The sequence below is a fragment of the Salmo trutta genome, chromosome 16 (assembly GCF_901001165.1).
Source record: "Salmo trutta chromosome 16, fSalTru1.1, whole genome shotgun sequence".
Classification (NCBI taxonomy): Eukaryota; Metazoa; Chordata; class Actinopteri; order Salmoniformes; family Salmonidae; genus Salmo; species Salmo trutta.
Genome location: NC_042972.1, coordinates 13201335 through 13211653, shown reverse-complemented (window position 1 = coordinate 13211653; position 10319 = coordinate 13201335). Strand labels below are relative to the sequence as shown.

The following is a 10319-nucleotide window of genomic DNA, read 5'->3' as shown; positions in this document are numbered from 1 at the left end:
AGGGAGAGAGAGAGAGGGGAGAGAGAGAGAGAAGGAGAGGGGAGTGCGAGAGAGAGAGAGAGAGAGAGAGAGATGAGATGGGATAAATAGAATGGGGGGCTGAGGGGAGGTGGGAGGGAGAGAGAGAGAGAGAGAGAGATAGGATGGGATAAATAGAATGGGGGGCTGAGGGGAGGTGGGAGAGAGAGAGAGAGAGATAGGATGGGATAAATAGAATGTGGGGCTTTGGGGAGGTGGAAGGAAGAGAGATATAGGATGGGATAAATAGAATGTGGGGCTTTGGGGAGGTGGAAGGAAGAGAGAGATAGGATGGGATAAATAGAATGGGGGGCTGAGGGGAGGTGGGAGGGAGAGAGAGATAGGATGGGATAAATAGAATGGGGGGCTGAGGGGAGGTGGGAGGGAGAGAGAGATAGGATGGGATAAATAGAATGGGGGGCTGGGGGGAGGTGGGAGGGAGAGAGATATAGGATGGGATAAATAGAATGGGGGGCTGGGGGGAGGTGGGAGGTGGGAGGGAGAGAGATATAGGATGGGATAAATAGAATGGGGGGCTGGGGGGAGGTGGGAGGTGGGAGGGAGAGAGATATAGGATGGGATAAATAGAATGGGGGGCTGAGGGGAGGTGGGAGGGTGAGAGATATAGGATGGGATAAATAGAATGGGGGTCTGAGGGGAGGTGGGAGGGAGAGAGAGATATAGGATGGGATAAATAGAATGGGGGGCTGAGAGCAGGTGGGAGGTGGGAGGGAGAGAAAGATATAGGATGGGATAAATAGAATGGGGGGCTGAGAGGAGGTGGGAGGGAGAGAGATATAGGATGGGATAAATAGAATGGGGGGCTGAGAGGAGGTGGGAGGTGGGAGGGAGAGAGAGATATAGGATGGGATAAATAGAATGGGGGTCTGAGAGGAGGTGGGAGGGAGAGAGATATAGGATGGAATAAATAGAATGGGGGTCTGAGGGGAGGTGGGAGGGAGAGATGCTATGTTTATTTATTTTCCCTTTTGTTCTTTAATAACCATTTGCACATCGTTACAACACTGTATATATACATAATATGACATTTGTATTGTCTTTATTCTTTTGGAACTTCTATGAGTGTAATGTTTACTGTTCATTTTTATTGTTTATTTCACTTTTGTATATTATCTACTTCACTCGCTTTGGCAATGTTAACATATGTTTCCCATGCCAATAAAGCCCCTTGTATTGAATAGAATATAATTGAGAGAGAGAGAGAGTGAGGGAGGGAGGGAGGGGGAGAGAAAGGGAGAGGGAGGGAGGGAGAGAGAGAGAGGGGTAGAGAGAGAGGGAGAGAAAGGGAGGGAGAGAGAGAGGGGTAGAGAGAGAGAGGGAGAGGGAGAGAGATGTGATGGGATAGATAGAATGGGGGCTGAGGGGAGGTGGGAGGTGGGAGGTGTAGGATGGCAGTAAATTGAGACAGGCCCACTCTCTGTTATTCTAGAGAGGCTCTTTGTGGTGTGCTGATATCCCTGACATGATATTGTAGCAAAATAACACAACTGATGGCTGTAATTAAAGCCTGTATTAGAGCTGAGAGAGGGACAGATAAACACCACAGAGAGAGAGAGAGAGAGACACACATTTCTTTCCACAGAGCTGTGGGGTGAGACAGGGATGCAGCTTAAGCCCCACCCACTTCAACAAATTGGCAAGGGCATTAAAACAGTCTGCAGCACCCGGCCTCACCCTACTAGAATCTGAAGTCAAATGTCTACTGTTTGCTGATGATCTGGTGCTTTTGTCACCAACCAAGGAGGGCCTACAGCAGCACCTAGATCTTCTGCACAGATTCTGTCAGACCTGGGCCTTGACAGTAAATCTCAGTAAGACAAAAAATAATGGTGTTCCAAAAAAGGTCCAGTCGCCAGGACCACAAATACAAATTCCATCTAGACACCGTCGGCCTAAACATCAGCACAACAGGTAACTTCCATGCCATCATAAGGAACAGAAAATCAACATACCAATTAGGATTTGGCTAAAAATACTTAAGTCCGTTATAGAACCCATTGCCCTTTATGGTTGTGAGGTCTGGGGTCCGCTCACCAACCAAGAATTCACAAAATGGGACAAACACCAAATTGAGACTCTTCATGCAGAATTCTGCAAAAAATATCCTCAGAGTACAAAGTAAAACACCAAATAATGCATGCAGAGCAGACTTATACCGATACCTGCTAATTATCAAAATCCAGAAAAGAGGCCGTTAAATTCTACAACCACCTAAAAGGAGGCGATTCCCAAACCTTCCATAACAAAGCCATCACCTACATAGAGATGAACCTGGAGAAGAGTCCCCTAAGCAAGCTGGTCCTGGGGCTCTGTTCACAAACAGACCCCACAGAACCCCAGGACAGCAACACAATTAGACCCAACTAAACCATGAGAAAACAAAAAGATAATTACTTGACACAACAAAGCAGAGCAAACTAGAATACTATTTGACCCTAAACAGAGAGTACACAGTGGCAGAATACCTGACCACTGTGACTGACCCAAACTTAAGGAAAGCTTTGACTATGTACAGACTCAGTGAGCATAGCCTTGCTATTGAGAAAGGCCGCCGTAGGCAGACCTGGCTCTCAAGAGAAGACAGGCTATGTGCACACTGCCCACAAAATGAGGTGGAAACTGAGCTGCACTTCCTAACCTCCTGCCCAATGTATGACCATATTAGAGACACATATTTCCCTCAGATTGCACAGATCCACAAAGAATTTGAAAACAAACCCGATTTTGATAAATTCCCATTTCTGTTGGGTGAAATACCACAGTGTGCCATCACAGCAGCAAGATTTGTGATCTGTTGCCACAAGAAAAGGGAAACCAGTGAAAAACAAAACACCATTGTAAATACAACCCATATTTATTTATTTTTCCTTTTGTACTTTGCACATCTTTACAACACGGTATATTGACATAATATGACATATGAAATGTCTTTATTCTTTTGGAATTGTAATGTTTACTGTACATTTAAAAATGTTATTTCACTTTTGTTTATTATTTACTTCACTTGCATAGGGAATGTTAACATGTGTTTCCCATGCCAATAAAGCTCTTAACTTGAATTGAATTGAGAGAGAGAGAGAGAGAGAGAGAGAGAGAGAGAGAGAGAGAGAGAGAGAGAGAGAGAGAGAGAGAGAGAGAGAGAGAGAGAGAGAGAGACACACAAAGTGAGAGGATTGTCCACAGATTGAGCTGTCCAAACAGGACACACATAGACTTTGAAAGTAGACATCCTCTCATGCTTCTCTATGAACTTTACATGACATGATGTGTGCAGCGGATGTGCACAATTATTACCATTAAAATTAGGTGAAATAAAGTCTTCCTATGAGGAGAATGAAATGGATGAGGAACCCAAATTCTTCCCCAAGATAACTCCCCCTTCCCTCCTCCTTTCTCTTCTTAAAAACAGGCTGTATGGAGGCGAGAGATAACGCTGACTTTGTTTTCTGGGCTCGGGGTGGGGTTTGGGGCGGAAAGAGGAAAAGAGTAGAAAGGGGGTGTAATGATAACCTCATATAGTTCTCTTCCCCTCTGACTCATCTAGTTACTGAGGTGTATATAACAACAGATATATAGTCAATTCTGCTGGAAACTGGAAATGGCCTGAATTTACTATTGTGGGTCCCATTCAACCTTAAAGCATATTTCCTTTATTCTTTTGCATATACATTTGAGACAATAAAATGGAGTATAGTGCATGTATATTTTGATGTGATTTATTTATTTAATTATCAGAGTGCTGTGTATCTACAGGATGCCCAGCCCACATGAGCTTATAACACACTGTATTCATAAATTGATATGTCTGAATATATAATAATATGACTTCAAATCATTAGCTAGATATCATTTGACTACTGAAGGCAGCCTGTTCAGACAAGTCCCATTTGATGAGCCCAGCTAGCTGAAGCAGGATTGTGGAAAGTTAGCTCAGTGCCAACAAAGATAACCTGGAAAGCTTCCCAATCGATGATATTTTCCCTCTCATTCCATCCCCACACCAACTGTCTGTTCATCTGTTTCTCTTAAATGAAAGGTGCATTAAAATGTGCGCCAAACTCTCTGAAGACCTCCGCACTTAATTAAAACAGAACAGACAGGATGCGTCACAAATGGAACCCTATAGTGCACTACTTTGGACTAGGAGCCTGTATAGGGAATAGGATACCATTTAAGATGAAGAAAATGTTTGCTACTTTTTTTACCCAGAATAGATTTGGAAATATTTTCTCAAATGGAATGCCAACACTACTGATCAAGAAGGAGCCCCCCCCCTCCCTTCGTGAGAGTGAAGCCTACAAATTGTGTGAAATAAAATATGGCATTGTGCATTAGAATGGAATCCATAACAGAAGAAGCGTTTCGAGAAATAGTGGAGGTGCCTTTGTTGGAGTCGACGCCGTACAAGGAGGACAGACTCTGGCCTATATGAGCCATCAACACATGCCTACAGATGTAGGATATTAATTTGATCACCCTGTTGCAGGATAACGTTCCTGCAATGCAGGACATTTTAAAATAGTAGTGTATTTGAGGTTTAAAAAGGCATCTGATGTTTCTAATTTCCACTCTGATATTTCAGACAAAATTCCATTAATTATAATCCACATAATAATTCCCATTTCCTGTTGCTGCAGGATTGTTTTTCTGCTGTAGCAAACTGGCTGAAATGAAGATCCTACATCTGTACATATAGACATACACCATTGTTTAGATGTGACTTTTAAAGGGGAAAGGAGGAAGAGTATGCATTAGCTGCAGTATAACTTGGCTCTGTGTACTATACATTCAATCTTAGTCAGTATAGAATATGAATGATTTATCCTGCAACTATTCAACTGGGAATGTCCTTGATATTTACATTTTATCATCAAGGTCATCCGACAAGGCTCCAGAGTAATGTAAAATGTTACACATATTACTCACTTGCTCTCTCTTATATAGTTGAAAAAAAGCTAAGGATTTGATTTGATTGGAAGAAGTGTTTTCTACTATGGAAAAACCAAACACATTGTCCATGGTTGATTAACATGCCCTTTGTACTTATGATACAACATAAACTGTAAGATACTTAAGATAAGTGATGACTGTGCAAAGGGCCTGAAAAGGCTTAGAAGAATGTCTGGTTAAGGCTGAGGCTGCGTAGCAAACAGTGCTAACAAAATAGTGCACTATGAAACGAATAGGGTGTCCTTTGGGACATAGTCTCAATCTTAACAGTACCTGGTGTCTAACCTCATTGTGAAAGATCATGGAGATGTCAGTACTCCCAGAAGATTCAACGAGGTACTCACTTCACACAATGGCTCAAATGTTTACAACAGACAAGTTAGTTTCCTTCCAACAATTAAGAGGGAAATTCAATCTCCGGAAATGTTTGTTTTCTTGTCCATTAGACCAAACAATTACACAATCCCCAAAGGTTTACAAAAACATTTGTCTTCAAAGGACAATTTAGAAAATTAATATCCACGCTTTACCAGACAATGCAATTACATTTTTGTTCCCCTTTTCCCATTTGTGGTCTCTAGTTGCGAGGAGATGAACGCATGTTTAAGTGTTGTGTTCGTTCAATGTCTACATCCCTCCTTTACAATAAGTAATAAATTGCAATTGCAACTTCGTTGGTCGTGACCAGATTGAGGCTGGGTTTTTTTGTCGTATTTTTCAGTTTATGTCTTTCATTTACTGTAGGGGTTATTTAGCATTATAAACTGGGTGGTTCGTGCCGTGAATGCTGATTGGCTGACAGCCGTGGTATATCAGAACGTATACCACGGGTATGACGAAACATTTATTTTTACTGCTCTAATTACGTTGATGACCAGTTTATAATAGCAATAAGGCACCTCAGGGGTTTGTGGTATATGGCCAATATACTACGGCTAAGGGCTGTATCCAGGCACTCCGCGTTGCGTCAAGCGTAAGAACAGCCCTTAGCCGTGGTACATTGGCCATATACCACACCTCCTCGTGCCTTAATTATAGCCAGTTGAATGCATTCGATTCTTTGATCACTTCAGTAAAAGCTATTGGTGGTGGGTTGACTTAATATGTTCTAGAGGTTTCTTAACATTGTACCCAGTTCCATGCATTTGATTATTGGATTATTTTGGTAAAAGCTACACAATATACTGGTGGTGGGTTGATATGAAATAATTGTGTCTTACTACAGTACTGACACTAACTAGCCGTCTACTACCTTTCAGTTATTTTCTTAAACTTTAGTAGAAAAGAGCTCTCTGAGAATCGCTTTTTCCTTGTCTTTGCCTTGTATTTTCTGAAAGGATTCTCTTGAGATAAATGACCACTTCAGTGCAGAGGATGACAGCCTACACAAAGATGATATTGAATTGATTTCTGAAATGTTTCAGAACTGACATTTTTATGTACACGGCAAGAAATGAGTCATAAAAAATGGATTAAAAACCCCTTGAATGGCTGACACAGGAATATTATTTGTGATGATTAACTTGACTCAGTCATTACAGAGGAGTCAAGTCAGAGTGCCTCAGACAAAATTGCTTTTTCCTTCCCATTGAATTTCCCAGGTATTTATGACATTTTTTTCCCGACTTTAGAATTCAGAATTATATTTTTCCTTATTGCAGCACATAGCACGATGGACCTATTGATAGTACAGCAATACACAGATATGCATACTGTTATTCTGAAAACATGGAAACAAATGATCTGCTGTATTTCATGTACATTTACTGTATTCAGATGTCTGAAAGCTCATGTTACTGTTATGCACTAGAGTCTTTAAACATGAGAAGCATATAGGTAGGGTGTAATTGGGAACTGTGGGTGGAGTGTGAGGTTATAGGGAGGTGTACCCTTTATCATTGTCATAACAACCATCCCTGGGGTGGGGGGTGAGGGGCACCATTTCCTCATTAAATAATTGACTGTTCTCAAAATGACCTCTCCCCCACACCTCAGATGGTCTAAAATCCTACAGTGCTCATGGCTAACCTACCTACGCGCTACATCAATCCTACATTGCTCATGGCAGTACATACAATCTCACATCATCTCCCTCTCTGTTTGTCCTTCCAGAGCTATTCCGGACATGGAGGAGGAGGAAGCGGTGGGAACGGTGTGGGGGACGAGGACTACGAGATCCCCCCCATCACCCCTCCTAACCACGCCGAGCCCTCCCTGCTCCACCTGATGGACCCAGAGTCGGGCTACCTGTGCCACTCCCTAGGGGCCCACCACAACGGCCTGCTCAACCCCTACTCCTACCAGGAGCTGCCCGCCCTCATGATGTCCAATATGCTGGCCCAAGACGGCCACCTGCCCTCCAGCCAAATGCCCTCGGTGAGTCCCACACAAGCGGTTTGCTTTGATACCACACCTGGGTTGAAATACTATTCAAAATAATTTCAGATACTTCATCTGTGCTCGATTTAGTTTGCCTGTTGCAATGGAGCTAGCAGACCAGTTCTAAAAATGCCTGGTCCGCCCACCTGGCAGACCAGGCAGCCTTAAGCAAACACTCAAAGTATTGCAAGTAGTCGGTCTGATTCACCCACTCCATCATTTGGTGGTACCAACGACTAGTGGTCAGAGGGTTGTGTTCCTTGTCGCTTGCCTGAGGAGACTAGTATGCCTAAAATAGTTTTCAGTTTGAAAAAGATACAGTTTGAAACAATTGTCTCAAATTGGGCATTTCTGCAAATAGTTTGGATGAGGAGAACATAGATGGTTTGGCTCTAGGGAAAGCATATTCTTTTTTTTGGTCTAGACTGCCTAATCTTCTGCTTTGTAACTTTTTGAATAGTAACATTTACATTAACAACACAGGCTATGTAAATCATGTCTCTGTTGGTTTCATATGACATGCAATATCAAGAAGAAGGTAAAGTAAGGGGTTGCCCTGTCAGCTCTGACACACAAAGGTTTGTGGGTAAATCCAGCAGTGTCAAACATCCAATATGAATACACTGATTGCTATAATGTATGAATACAGCCTCAGTCAGCCTTTTTACACAAACTGCTTCAGTGTGCCACAAATTGTCATCCTTAGCCATAATTGTATTCATGAGAAAAGGCAGGAAATCGACATTGTTTCCATGTGTCTGGAGTGAGATCATTCTCTATAAAACAGTCAAATGCATCCCAAATGGCACCCTATTCTCTGTAAGGTGCACTACTTTTGACAAGGGCTCATAGGGCTCTGGTTGAAAGTAGTGCACTATGTAGGGAATAGGGTGCATTTTGGGACATGTTTAACATCTGCTGTGTACCCCATCAGCATAATGAAACTGTCTATATAGAGAGTAGAGACACTTTTATGTACCTGGTCAGAGAAACAAAGTGTAATTTTAACTGAGAAAATTAAATCTACATTTTTAAACAGAAACTGTATAGAGACTGAGAGTTCAAGGTATTAAGAAAAAGTGTGACACCAATCAGGCCCTTGAGGACTGGAGTTGCCCACCCCTGGTATAGAGAATGAGAGTTCAAGGTATTAACTTAGGACCAGCATATCTGATTTTATACGTGGTCATACTGTATCATCAATACACACAATTATTGCTTTGGAAATGGCATCCGCACAAAAACAAATATCAGCTTTTCTATTACTATGAAAAGTATTATCCAGACAGTAAATATGGATATTTGATATTTCACAAAATAACTATGGTTTCCTTTGAATTCGGGTGTCTTTTGAGAGTCCAATGTAGCCGTATAGAGGACATAGAGGTGTTTTCGTGGCAACACTACACTAAACAGGATGAGACCTTCAAGCATTCAAGAGTTTAAGTGTCTTTGGGTCTTTGAAAAGCGCTATATAATAAAGTATTATTTATCAAGTATTATTATTATTTATTATTATTATTATTCACAGCCATACATGTCTTCCACTTATAGCAATGGCTGCATCTTATTTGATCCTTACAGATCATCCAGTTTGTCAATTTGTCTTTTGTAGAAGCATATACAGAGAGCGCATCCATACATTGTGTACTAGATAACATCATGATTGTATGTCATGTATATGTTTGCAACGAATACATGATACACACAAGATTGTATACGTGGAGATATGTATAAATACTCATGTACACAGTATTTTTTCAAGGGCAAGGAGTGTATTTGAATGTGATTCATCACTATACTCATGTGACTTCACATCTGTATACTATATATTAGTGTTGGTGTATATAGTTGGTTTATATATTGGTGTATATATTAGTGTTGGTGTATATAGTTGGTTTATATATTGGTGTATATATTAGTGATGGTATATATAGTTGTATATATTGGTGTATATATTAGTGTTGGTGTATATAGTTGGTGTATATATTGGTGTTTATATTACTGATGGTGTATATAGTTGGTTTATATATTGGTGCATATATTAGTGATGGTATATATAGTTGTATATATTGGTGTATATATTGGGGTTTATATTACTGATGGTGTATATAGTTGGTTTATATATTGGTGTATATATTAGTAATGGTATATATAGTTGTATATATTGGTGTATATATTAGTGTTGGTGTATATAGTTTATGTATATATTGGTGTATATATTACTGATGGTGTATATAGTTCTATATGTTGGTGTATACATTAGTGTTGGTGTATAGTTGCATATATTGATGTATATATTAGTGTTCAAATCAGAATCAAATCAAATTTTCTTTGTCACATACACATGTTTAGCAGATGTGATTGTGGGTGTAGCAAAACTCTTGTGATTCTAGCTCCAACAGTGCAGTAATATCTAACAAGTAATATATAACAATAGACACAATCTAAAGTAAAGGAATAGAATTAAGAGTATATACATTTTTGGACAAGCAATGCCAGAGTGGCACAGATTAAGATACAGTAGAATAGGAATTGTCGCACTGCTTTGCTTTATCTTGGCCAGGTCGCAGTTGTAAATGAGAACTTGTTCTCAACTGGCCTACCTGGTTAAATAAAGGTGAAATATATATATTTTTTTAAATAAATGAGTAATGCAAAATATGTAAACATTATTAATATCAAATTTCAGGTATGACCCAGATGCAGACAGTGTTGAAGAGTCAAATGTTTATTACTAAAATGACAGGCAAATGACAGGTCAAAGGCAGGCAGGGGTCAATAATCCAGAGAGGGTGCAAAGGATCAAGAACAGCAGGCAGTCTCAGGGTCAGGGCAGGCTGGGGTCAATAAGCCAGAGAGGGTGCAAAGGATCAAGAACAGCAGGCAGTCTCAGGGTCAGGGCAGGCTGGGGTCAATAAGCCAGTAAGGTGGGGTAAGGTACAGAACAG

General features: G+C 40.8%; 1 pseudogene; it reads left to right on the top strand.

Moving 5' to 3' along the window:
- Positions 1-10319, top strand: part of LOC115150115 (thymocyte selection-associated high mobility group box protein TOX-like) — a 163543-nt pseudogene that overhangs the window by 95148 nt on the left and 58076 nt on the right.